At 32.7% G+C, this 11,786-nt stretch overlaps 1 protein-coding gene and 1 long non-coding RNA gene across 5 annotated transcripts in view; one reads left to right on the top strand and one right to left on the bottom strand.

Moving 5' to 3' along the window:
• Window positions 1–11,786, top strand: part of l(3)07882 (Nucleolar protein 14 homolog l(3)07882) — a 54,675-nt gene continuing 42,889 nt past the window's right edge. For both annotated transcript variants that reach the window (XM_090167818.1, XM_090167819.1), the window contains exon 1: window positions 1–40. The gene's annotated coding sequence lies outside the window, so the exon portion shown is untranslated. The remainder of the gene's footprint in view (window positions 41–11,786) is intronic.
• On the bottom strand, window positions 9,752–11,706 carry LOC149949475 (uncharacterized). Of its 3 annotated transcripts, none has more exons than XR_016479817.1 (4): window positions 11,511–11,706; window positions 10,815–11,451; window positions 10,561–10,724; window positions 9,752–10,480 (listed from the first exon to the last, which is right to left on the bottom strand). It is a non-coding gene; the product is annotated as an uncharacterized LOC149949475 (long non-coding RNA). The 3 variants fall into 3 exon arrangements; XR_016479818.1 differs by having other exon boundaries at window positions 10,561–10,845; window positions 10,970–11,451; window positions 11,511–11,705; XR_016479816.1 differs by having other exon boundaries at window positions 10,561–11,451.

Here is an 11,786-nt window from a genome sequence, read left to right as displayed (position 1 = left end):
CTGGCACCATAAGTTTTCTCAAACAAATAAAAAAAGGAGAGTGTCTACATCCACACCCCGTGGATCTAGCCAAAATTGCTACTCTCACACCCCGTGAACGTAGCACGGCGGGCTGCTTACACGGGGTGTGAACGTAGAACGATGCTGCAGCGACATCCCGTGGATATAGCTGAAGTTCTACGTCCACCCAAACGTTACCTGCTATAACTACCAAAGGCTAGAGTACCATCGTATTTCATTGCTTTTAGTGTCAGGTGGTAACACATTTAGTGTTTTCTATAATAAAAAATAATCAACTGTAATAAAATACATTTTTAAAAGGGAATCATTTAAACATTAACTAATTTCAATACATTTTTAAAAGGGAATCATTTAAACATTAACTAATTTCAATACATTTTTAAAAGGGAATCATTTAAACATATTAACTAATTTCAATATGAAAATTTATAACGTATGCCTACATAACAAAATAGTAATCCAAACTTAGTTCGTTTTCCTAATATAATATAATTAGTTATGCCATTTCTAATTAATTATAACGTATGCCTACATAACAAAATAGTAATCCAAACTTAGTTCGTTTTCCTTAATTAGTTAAAAACTAAAATAAGCAACTGTAATAAAAATACATTTTTAAAAGGGAATCATTTAAATACTTATTTTATAACATATTAACTAATTTCAATATGAAAATTTATAACGTATGCCTACATAACAAAATTATATAGTTGAAAATCAAATAAACAACATAACTTTCACACCCCGTGAACGTAGACAAATTGCTACGTCCACACCCCGTGAAACTCCGAAATTCGGTTTTTAATGCGTGAATTTTGCCATTTAATTTGCAATTAACTGATAATTTTTGGCAATACGAAGGAACAATAAGTATCTTCCTTAATTTTAATTTCGTATTTAATGCATTTTAAGGGTTTTTAGAATTAAATTGCGGGTTGCAGTAAACGTAAAAGGGAAATTAATAACTTCACACCCCGTGAACGTAGACAAATTGCTACGTCCACACCCCGTGAAACTCCGAAATTCGGTTTTTAATGCGTGAATTTTGCCATTTAATTTGCAATTAACTGATAATTTTTGGCAATACGAAGGAACAATAAGTATCTTCCTTAATTTTAATTTCGTATTTAATGCATTTAAAGGGTTTTTGGAATTAAATTGCGCGTTGCAGTAACCGTAAAAGGGAAATTAATAACTTCACACCCCGTGAACGTAGACAAATTGCTACGTCCACACCCCGTGAAACTCCGAAATTCGGTTTTTAATGCGTGAATTTTGCCATTTAATTTGCAATTAACTGATAATTTTTGGCAATACGAAGGAACAATAAGTATCTTCCTTAATTTTAATTTCGTATTTAATGCATTTAAAGGGTTTTTGGAATTAAATTGCGCGTTGCAGTAACCGTAAAAGGGAAATTAATAACTTCACACCCCGTGAACGTAGACAAATTGCTACGTCCACACCCCGTGAAACTCCGAAATTCGGTTTTTATTGCGTGAATTTTGCCATTTAATTTGCAATTAACTGATAATTTTTGGCAATACGAAGGAACAATAAGTATCTTCCTTAATTTTAATTTCGTATTTAATGCATTTAAAGGGTTTTTGGAATTAAATTGCGCGTTGCAGTAACCGTAAAAGGGAAATTAATAACTTCACACCCCGTGAACGTAGACAAATTGCTACGTCCACACCCCGTGAAACTCCGAAATTCGGTTTTTAATGCGTGAATTTTGACATTTAATTTGCCATTAACGGATAATGTTTGGCATCACGAAATTCCAGCAACTTATGAATTACTTCTCACGATTTTTGTATGTCCATTGGATATCATAAATAAAAATCGATTTGGATGTGTTTTTTATATATGAATGGGATATTATATGAATATCCATGTATTCTGGGGTCCCTCGGACATATTTGGATATCATTAGAACATCTGAAGGGGATTAGTGTTTGCTGGGTAATTATAGTTTTTTTTACATTTCTTTTATAATTTAATTTTATATATTTAATACATTTCATAACTGTTTGTATAAACCATCACTCATTGGTTGCCTGCAAAGCTCTTACGAAATAAATATTATTATTTCCCTTGGTATATAATGCTTCCGTATTCTTCAGAATATCTTAACTTTAACTACCGAAAGGCGACTAAACAGAACTAAATATAAAACAAATTACTGCTAGCTTATAAACAAGTTATTTCAAATTCCCGCCTAATAATTCAAAATTGTAGATTTCTCTAAATGTGAATTAAAGCCTCAATTAACTTAGCTTAGCATTCATAAACGAAATTTTGAGGCGCGTTAATGAAGTAGTTAAATTTATATACAAAGAAAAGCATTTAATCGTCAAATTAAGTTTAGGCGCGATTTTAAAATTTGAAATGTCGGCGGGAAATTTGAATTCGGGAAAATGTATGTGTTTAAAAACTATGATTAACGACTTAAATTGGCTTAATTTTTCGATATATTATCTAAATTAAACTCAAACTGGGATTAGTATCGATAAAAAACCGAAGATATTTAAATAAAAATAGTCTAAGCCCGAACTCGTATTTTTAACTTTTAACAACAAACATAACAGGATTAGAGGTTTTACAAATAAATATGTTCGATCCTCAAATATTTTCATTCTTCGCGTTTTAGAATTTTTACTTATTTTTTTAAATTTCGGTTATAGTTTCATCTCAAACAAGTAGACTAGACTGATTTATTTAGTTTTACATTCAATATTATTAATTTTAAAGCGGTTTAACCATTAGAATTCAAAATTCCCGCCAAATTTTCAAAATTTTCGTTTCGCGGGTTAGCTTAAATCTGCAATTAATAGAGTCTTAGGATCTCTAATTACCATAGTTAGTTGGGTTAGTTGGATAAAATTTCTATCGTTTCCGTAAATCGTGAAATTTCACCCTTTTCGACGGTAATAAATTTCTCTGGAAAATTTACTATTCCTTTAGATTCCAGCACTAAATAATATTAACTAAATAGTTTAGAGGCTAAACACGTACTTTGAGCGAAATTTCGCGTTTTATGAAAACGATAGAGAGGCTTCAAACTAGCCCAATTAATTTACAATTGAAGAAGTAACTATTTATAGTTGTTATATTATATTGGTAAATATAAATAATTGAAAACTAATGAACTTATTAAGTTAATATATATATAACGCGTCAAGTATAATGACTACATGCACAGGGCCCCCAGAGGTCCTATATTTCCTATAAAATCCTATATTTTCAAAAATGTCCTATAACATCCTATATTTTTAGCAAAATCCCTAAAAAGTCCTATAAAATCCTATAATTTTGATATTTTGCCCATTTCAAATCCAACCACTCAGTTAAATGGCTAGATAAATTCCTATACAAAGTCACTCTAGTCTATACTTTTGTTATTGTTAACATGGTTAGCTACTAGTATATATTTGTGATGAAATGGTTCAATAGTTTCTATTTTTCAAGTGAAAATCAAAGATTTATTTCACTAAATATAGATTTTGTTTTTTAAATTCATAAAGTTAGTAAGTGAAATAACATATTTAGTCCTATAAAATCCTATAATTTGAAAAAATAGTCCTATATTTTTATAAATATAATCCTATAAAAAATTTTAATATTTGAGTGGGGGCCCTGCATGCATGCTACACGCGATTTATAGGTAATTGAAATTCGGTAAACAACAAAGTTTAATTATTACTGATTGCAAAAATAGATGCTGATTCAATGAGCTTGGTATGCATTGGAAACTGCGTGAACGTATCATTACAGCCAATTGTAATTGATGAATTAAATATTTCGGTATTATTGTAATCATTACTAATGATATGAAACGTAATCATTTTCCAAGATTAATTTTACACAATTCTTAATAAATTTAATAATCATTTTGGTTATAATTCCTTGATATTTTATAATTATAATTAAAAAATAAATTATTTCTTTAGCAATACAAATTAATAATTTATAGATGAGCTGAAATAGCCGCAGTGGTATCTATCGTTTTCCTAAAACGCGAAATTTCGCTCAAAGTACGTGTATGCCAACTTCTCCTCGAGCAGCGAAATGCGGCAAAAGTGACACTTTTACAGGGGTTCTATAGCGAAGGCACTACTAAGCTAAACACTGGTGGTAAGCTTCACTCGACACGCTTATCCAATGCGTGAAGAACGAAATTACAGGCGTTTGTCCAATTTTTAAATGCTATTTTCTAGCAGATTAATTTTTTGTTTCTACTTCTTTAGCCTCTAAACTATTTAGTTAATATTATTTAGTGCTGGAATCTAAAGGAATAGTAAATTTTTCCACAGAAATTTATTACCGTCGAAAAGGGTGAAATTTCACGATTTACGGAAACGATAGAAATTTTATCCAACTAACCCAATTAACTATGGTAATTAGAGATCCTAAGACTCTATTAATTGCAGATTTAAGCTAACCCGCGAAACGAAAATTTTGAAAATTTGACGGGAATTTTGAATTCTAATGGTTAAACCGCTTTAAAATTAATAATATTGAATGTAAAACTAAATAAATCACGTCTAGTCTACTGGTTTGAGATGAAACTATAACCGAAATCTAAAAAAACTAAGTAAAAATTCTAAAACGCGAAGAATGAAAATATTTGAGGATCGAACATTTTTAATTGTAAAACCTCTAATCCTGTTATGTTTGTTGTTAAAAGTTCAAAATACGAGTTCGGGCTTAGACTATTTTTATTTAAATATCTTCGGTTTTTTATCGATACTAATCCCAGTTTGAGTTTAATTTAGATAATATATCGAAAAATTAAGCCAATTTAAGTCGTTAATCATAGTTTTTAAACACATACATTTTCCCGAATTCAAATTTCCCGCCGACATTTCAAATTTTAAAATCGCTCCTAAACTTAATTTGACGATTAAATGCTTTTCTTTGTATATAAATTTAACTACTTCATTAACGCGCCTCAAAATTTCGTTTATGAATGCTAAGCTAAGTTAATTGAGGCTTTAATTAACATTTAGAGAAATCAACAATTTTGAATTATTAGGCGGGAATTTGAAATAACTTGTTTATAAGCTAGCAGTAATTTGTTTTATATTTAGTTCTGTTTAGTCGCCTTTCGGTAGTTAAAGTTAAGATATTCTGAAGAATACGGAAGCATTATAAACAAAAATAAACAGTAATATTATAAATGAGGATTAATTACAAATTTTAGAGATCCTTAAGCTTAAATTTAAATTATTTCATCAGGAAGAGCATACCATCGGGAAAATAATAATAAGTGTTTCTTCAAACATCATGTATATTTACATGAGCAATATGTAGTCCTTTCGGTTTTGTTCATCAACACGAACAAGCTGCTACAGTACCAGTCTTCAATATATTGAAAAACATCGATGTTTTGCCTTTATATAGGAACAAGTACTACCAGCAACTTTGACCCATATTGGGAGTAATTTCATCCATGGAAAATTCCAAGCCCTTCGTTATATATCACGGGTTAAACAAACCAAAGTTCTCTGATTTGTATTTGTCGTCATTTGTAACAGAGGCTAACGTTCTGATAGATAGTGGACTTATAATAGACGTTGTGCAAAAATGAAATGAAATATTTGGGTTTATTTGCGATACCCTGGCAAGGGCATTTATTTGTAAAGTGAAAGGCCATAATGGGTACTTTGGTTGCGACAAATGCATCCTGGCAGGGTTAAGACGTAGAAAATGGCACTGCTTCCCTTCAGTTGAATTTGAGTTACGAACTTACCTTAATTTTAGAAATAAATTTCAAGAAGGACAGCACCACGGATCTAGTATTTTGGAAAAACTAACTAACATTGAAAAAAAGGCCAACACCCGCTCCATATTGGTGCATGCTAAAACCAATTTAAATTATTTAACCTTAAGTGTAAATGTACGTATAACCGAACCTTTTGATGTTGCTGAAGCTTTTATATAACCATCCGCACGAATTAAGTAAAAATAGATGCTGCAATCTCATCAAATATGGAGTTTGTATCAATCAACGAATATCCTGTTCACCATGTTCAGTTTGACCAACGTAAACTTAATGACGACGAACCACCACCTAGAGAAATTATTTGTTGTCATTTAAATGGAAAAGAATTTTCTTTTGAAGTTGATTCTGGCTCTGAGGAGAAATACATTCGTATTCCAAACACGACAGGTATTGAGCCATTCTCAAAGACGTTAAGGTCAGTTACTGGGGAGTTTCTGGATGTATTAGGAAAAAGCACGGTCTATGTTGAATACGACAATAAAGAAGAAACATTACCACTTTTGGTTATACGCCACAATCAGGAAAATCTTTACGGAAGGACATGGTTATATTCCAAACTCGATGTGATACCATCTGTATTAAGAAAACACGAGCGTATTAACGTAGTAACAGCTCCACAACAACGTTTCTTAGTAGATATTCTTCACAAACAAACAGAATTATTCTCTGAAGTGTTAGGAGAACTAAAGGGTGTCGAAGTATGATTTTTGTTAAAAAAAGGATCTTATGCCAAAATTTTGTCACGCCAGGCCAATTTCGTATGAAGGAAGTTGTGGAAACAGAAATACGATGATTGGGATCTTTAGGTATCATCATCAAAAGTGTTTCACATTCAGCATTCGCTGCCGTTGCCAATAAGGGAGGAGGCTTCAAGTCCATTACCAGCAGAGTACGTGTTTATGGTGGAGTCTATCGACAATACGCACATACAACTTTTGGGAGAATCTACAAAAGATGATACCACATTGCAGCTGCATGACAGAAGGATGGCCTAGGAAATTCATGAATAGTAATCTTAAATTAATCCCATATCATTGCAGGCGTACTGATCTTTTCAACATCAACGAAATTAATTGTGATGGGAAACCAGGTAGTAATTCCTGACAAACATCGAAAAGAATTTATACAGGAATTACACAGCTCACATCAGGGTATAGTAGCCATGAAAGAGGTGGCTCGGTTAAAAGTATGGTGGCCAAACATAGATATTGACCTTGAAACAACTACAAAAGAATGTAAAGTATGCCAACATGTGCTTCAATGCCACCAGCAAGATACAAGGCTTGGCCGGAAGCAGAAGTTCCATGGCAGCGGGTGCATTGCGGGACCTATAGAAAATAGGTATCTATTGATTACAGTTGATTCAAATTCCAAATGGATGGAAGTTGACATAACCAGATCAACATCATCAAGCGCAGTGATTCATGTAATCACGTATTTTTATTGTTACTAATTTAATAAAGCTTCCCTTTATGATTGTAGTGCGAGTTAAATTAATTAAGACATTACACAATCCTATGGAAAGAAGCCAAATTAGTCCCTATCTTTAAGTCAATCTGGGAAAGATGAAAATCCCAACTCATATATATAGAGCTATCTCTATTCTACAATACTTATCAAAAATTCCTGAAAAAATAGCGAACGACCAACTGTTAACCTGTGATACAAAATGATATGCTTCATATGGTAATCAATCTGGTTTTATCCCTATGCTATCAACTATTTCATGTATAACCTAATTTATACGAGAACTTACAAAAAGAGTTAGATAGGAATAAATTTGTTAGTATTGTTTTTCTGGACTTATCAAAAGCTTTTGATTGTGTAAATCACAAGAAGTTTTTAAGTTTAATTAATTAATGTAATGTGTCTCCTGACGTCTCAAAATGGCTCAAATCATATTTATCAAATAGAAAGCAGGCTGTCAGTATAAACGGAATTAAATCTAATAAGATTATTATAATCTCAGGTGTCCGACAGGGAAGAATTCTTGGCCTCTTACTTTTTAATATCTATACTAAATCCTGTATAAATGTTTAAAATCCTCAACATCTTTCGAGTATGCGGATGATAATTCACTACTCGCCTCTGACGAGTTAGTTGATACTGCTCTATTGAAACTACAAGATGATTTTAAGTCTCTTGGTAAAGAACTCGATCAACTGAGTTTAAACCTAAGCTTAACAAAGACTGTATTAATTTTATTTTCTCCCTTAAAAAATACTGAAAAATTAAAAAGCATAACCCAGTTGATAAAATTAAATACTTATATATTTGGATGAAAATATGACTTGGAAACCCCATGTAGAATATACTATCGCGAAATTAAACCCAAGAAATCTGGTGCTTATACCAACTACTACACAACCTTAAACTCGAGTCAGCTATTCAAGTATATAATGTGATAATTCAACCAGTTTTTGACTATGGGTCAATCTTTTATAACATGTGTACGAATAGCCACTTAAAAAAACTTCAAACCAGTGTACCAAAATAATTCAACATAAAAGTAAATATGACTCTGCAACAACATCAATTAATGAATTGGGTTGGCTAACATTAAAACACCGTTACGACCTTAATTTACTTATAAGTATAAGGTTGACAATATTATTTTTCCAGACAATATTTTAGCTATCTTTAATGACGCTTGTTCACATATTTAGGAAAACAAATATGGAATAAATTACCAACCAAACTAAAAATTATTACTAGTCTGAACTATTGAAACTGAAATAACTAAATATGTAAAAAGTACTTGATTGCCCATTTCAGGTAATTTATATAGTAATTTAATGTGTACGGGACCTCATTGTAAAATAGTTTTAAACTGAACTGAGATTTCCTTTTTGCCAAGGCAAATAAAGACATTATTATTATTATTTCGTAAGAGCTTTGCAGGCAACCAATAAGTCATAGTTTATACAAACAGTTATGAAATGTATTAAATATGTAAAATTAAATTATAAAATAAACGTAAAAAATAAAAACTATAATACTAATCCCCTTCAGATGTTCTAATAATATCCAAATATGTCCAAGGGACCCCAGAATATATGGATATTCAAAGAATATCCCGAACATATCTAAAAAACACTTCCAAATCCATTTTTATTTATGATATCATAAGGTCCTTATGATAGACTTATGATGATATCCAAAAATCGTGAGAAGTAATTCATTAGCTGCTGGAATTTAATCTGCTAAGTAGGCAATAAATTAAATTTACACTTGACTATAAACCTGATGAAGGTTACCAGCAGTCTGCCGTGAATGATGTAAAGAAAACAATATCAGAAAAAATGTATGATTTAAGGCCTTTAAAAAAAGTTTTAAAAGAAAAAAAATAAATACATGACTTTATAAATTTTAAATACAATTCATTTACAGGAACTAAGCAAAATGCACGTTCAAACATGAATTTCTGGTATTAATGAATTGGTAGGGATAGTTAGAGGATATTGTAAGGATAGGGGAAAGTAAGATAAAACCTTTAAGAGCGTGTACCAGTGAATATAATACCATTAGAGGTAGTCAATATAAAAAAAAAAAACATATGGCACCATGTGGGAAAAAACTACTGTTATTTTTGTAAGGGGGATCCAATATAATTTAGTGATAGGCTGGGAACCGTGTAAATACCTTAAAGAATAAGTGACTCAGGAATGTCATCAAGAGGTGTAATGTCTCCAGTTAAAATGGCATTCCACAACTGACGATTATCTATTGACATGTGTTTCCCCACCAATGTAATTGTAAAAGTAGCGTATTACAGTTTTTAGGAAAAATTGAGGATCTCTGCAGATCCGCATAAAAAATAAACCAATTTGAAATCCTCAAAAAGTATATTACTAAATATTTTTACTTTAAACTTAATAAATAAAGACCAATTTGAAGTAAAGCATAGGGTTCATAATAAAACATAAGATTTAACCAGAGAGATTAAGATTTATTCATTGGTATAAGGTATATTTACAACTGTGCCAAATATATATATAAACAATTGTAAAAAACTAGTCCAAGTTTTTTATTATACCATACACATTTATTTTTTGGGATTTTAATTCCTTATCCAATAGTAGAAAGTTGTTGGTTGCAATCTCAGTGTCTGGAAATTCATCATGGGGAAAAAACTTGGACATCACCTGCTTGAACACCTCAGAAGTTGTGCAGATACCGTATGGCCAAATGGGGTAGTAAAAGTACATAAGTATGAGCTAGCATTGGTTATAAGTCATTCTACTTGCCAGAAGGCGTTTTTGGCCGAGGGGTAAGACAGTCTCAGATAATCTGTACACTGAGTTCGTGCATTTAACACTGTTAGAGGTACATATTTTCAAGAGTTCGCGAGTTCCATTTAGCACTGTCAAAGGTACGGCAGTGTACACCGAGTTCGCAGAGTGTCTTACCCCTCGTTTTTGGTATCCAAGACAGAAAAAAATTACCTTCCATGTAAATGTGTGAAGATCAGTTGGGCAGTGTTGATTAGCCAGGTATGTTGTCTTATGGCCGGATTCAATTTTTGTCGATCAAGGCCAATGCCTATGCCTCCCTTCGGATGTACCCAGTCGGTTGGGCCTTGCACTGAGGTAATTATGCCTTCGGTGAACATCCTTTGAAGTTCATTGTACACCAGTTGTTGTTAAGTGTATGGGAGTTTATGAGGTGTGGCTACAAAAGGTAGTATTGCATTAGATATTAGTTCAATGTTATATCTTACTGGGAGTTTTCCGATTCGATCAAAAACTTACGGGTATAATTGGTGTATAATTTCCGTTAGGTCTTCCTGCATTGATGCGTCTTTGGTAATTGTTTCATGTAGATGGAGGGATATACAGTCGTAATAGTGATTTCTTTATCAGCTGTACTAGTTTGAGAATTTCCCAGTGATATGGCACCCAGTATCAGGGTCATACTGCTTGTAGTAACATAAAAGTATTAAACACTTAGTTTTCGCAAAGGAGGCACACTGAATCTCTGCTGCACATAGTATTGGAACACTGACCGGTAAATGCTATAATTCTGCATGTTGGCTGCTTAAGAGTTGGTTTGACAGTGATGTAATTTATTATTTTACCTTTTATTCTAGTTACTTAATTTAACTGTGCTTGATAGCTTAAATACATTATACTTTAATAATAACATAGATTATTCTTTTACCTTCTCTTCTGGTTACAATTACATGTCTGTTCTTTTTTCATACTTCTTTCGCCCCATCTGGTGGCTTAATATACAACAGCCGGGTAAAGCAACATAGGGATGAGAGTTAAATTGTTAACTTGTGAGCCTGAATCCAATTTAAATGAAATTTTCTCGTTATAAATATAAATTGGTTCATAACACTCATCAGAGATGACTAAAGATGCATTTCCTGGTAATTTGTGTGGAGAGCCATTATAGTATGCAGTGATAGGTCTGAGTATTCTATATCCTGTACTACAGAAGGGGTTTCCCAAAAATTAGAGTACCCATATCGGTGATCCTAGTTGTAGGGTGGAGGTTGGCAAAGGTTGTTCCACATCCAGGTTGGTGACAGACAAACGGTGTTCCGTATCCTCTGCGGTATATGTGGAAAAATAAGTTCAGTATCATACTTCAAATAATGCGATGATAATTCTTCGGCATTCCTTCAGTCTGAAGAGCTGCAAGAAATTGTGATGAATTAGATCGACACAGGCTTGCCCAGTGCCCTCGTTTTTACCGTTGTGACAGATGGAATCCGTGGCTGGGCATCTAGTCTGGCGAAAGTGCAGCAGTCCAGTTTGGGCAATGGTTGTGACGATTAGCTGGAGGGAGATATCTTGAAGGTCTTGATGGAGGAATGGTCTTCGTGAGTGTTGAAAACCGTGTCTAGTTCTGTAAGGATGGCACTATCCTCGCCCAGAGACAGAAGCTGGACCACACAGATGAACATTAGCTGGAGCTTGAGGGGTGTATTGTTGTCAAATGTGGTGTCCTCGGTTTAAAGCATTGACAG

This window comes from Leiobunum rupestre, chromosome 3 (genome assembly GCF_980474605.1).
Source record: "Leiobunum rupestre chromosome 3, qqLeiRupe1.1.hap1, whole genome shotgun sequence".
Taxonomy (NCBI): Eukaryota; Metazoa; Arthropoda; class Arachnida; order Opiliones; family Sclerosomatidae; genus Leiobunum; species Leiobunum rupestre.
This window is presented reverse-complemented; position numbering and strand designations above follow the sequence as displayed.